The sequence below is a fragment of the Leuciscus leuciscus genome, assembly GCF_965113295.1.
Source record: "Leuciscus leuciscus genome assembly, chromosome: 6".
Lineage (NCBI taxonomy): Eukaryota > Metazoa > Chordata > Actinopteri > Cypriniformes > Leuciscidae > Leuciscus > Leuciscus leuciscus.
Window position 1 is genome coordinate 47,102,770 of NC_138730.1, and position 1,450 is coordinate 47,104,219.

Below are 1,450 nucleotides of genomic sequence, written 5' to 3' on the forward strand. Positions count from 1 at the left end.
TTAAAACGAATTGAATTAATAAATAAATAATAATATTGACGCACATATGCTTTTCTGTCTCATTATTGCAACAACTCTCTCTAATAACTGCATTAATAACTGCATAAAGCCGGGAACACACTTTAAGGCCGGTTATGAATGTAATTTGATACTTATGACTGATCATGTCCAAACGCGTGTTCAGCGCGTTCAGTCTGTGTTCAAAGTCGGTGTTTAAAATCTGCTGCAGTCGATGAAACCAGTCAGAGAATGTGTCAGCTAGTCGTGTGACCCCAGCATTAGTGGCTCAAACCCTCCGTTACTAACTCTACCTAACCCTAACCCTAACTCAGCATTAGTCTGCTATCAGCGGCTCAAACCTCCGTTACTAACTCTACCTAACCCTAACCCTAACCCTAACCCTAACTCAGCATTAGTCTGCTATCAGTGGCTCAAACCTCCGTCACTAACTCTACCTAACCCTAACTCAGCATTAGTCGGCTATCAGCGGCTCAAACCTCCGTTACTAACTCTACCTAACCCTAACTCAGCATTAGTCTGCTATCAGCGGCTCAAACCTCCGTTACTACCTCTACCTAACCCTAACTCAGCATTAGTCTGCTATCAGCGGCTCAAACCTCCGTTACTAACTCTACCTAACCCTAACTCAGCATTAGTCTGCTATCAGCGGCTCAAACCTCCGTTACTAACTCTACCTAACCCTAACTCAGCATTAGTCTGCTATCAGCGGCTCAAACCTCCGTCACTAACTCTACCTAACCCTAACTCAGCATTAGTCTGCTATCAGCGGCTCAAACCTCCGTTACTAACTCTACCTAACCCTAACTCAGCATTAGTCTGCTATCAGCGGCTCAAACCTCCGTCACTAACTCTACCTAACCCTAACTCAGCATTAGTCTGCTATCAGCGGCTCAAACCTCCGTCACTAACTCTACCTAACCCTAACTCAGCATTAGTCTGCTATCAGCGGCTCAAACCTCCGTTACTAACTCTACCTAACCCTAACTCAGCATTAGTCTGCTATCAGCGGCTCAAACCTCCGTTACTAACCCTAACCCTAACCCTAACTCAGCATTAGTCTGCTATCAGCGGCTCAAACCTCCGTTACTAACTCTACCTAACCCTAACTCAGCATTAGTCTGCTATCAGCGGCTCAAACCTCCGTTACTAACCCTAACCCTAACCCTAACTCAGCATTAGTCTGCTATCAGCGGCTCAAACCTCCGTTACTAACTCTACCTAACCCTAACTCAGCATTAGTCTGCTATCAGCGGCTCAAACCTCCGTTACTAACTCTACCTAACCCTAACCCTAACTCAGCATTAGTCTGCTATCAGCGGCTCAAACCTCCGTTACTAACTCTACCTAACCCTAACTCAGCATTAGTCTGCTATCAGCGGCTCAAACCTCCGTTACTAACTCTACCTAACCCAGCATTAGTCTGCTATCA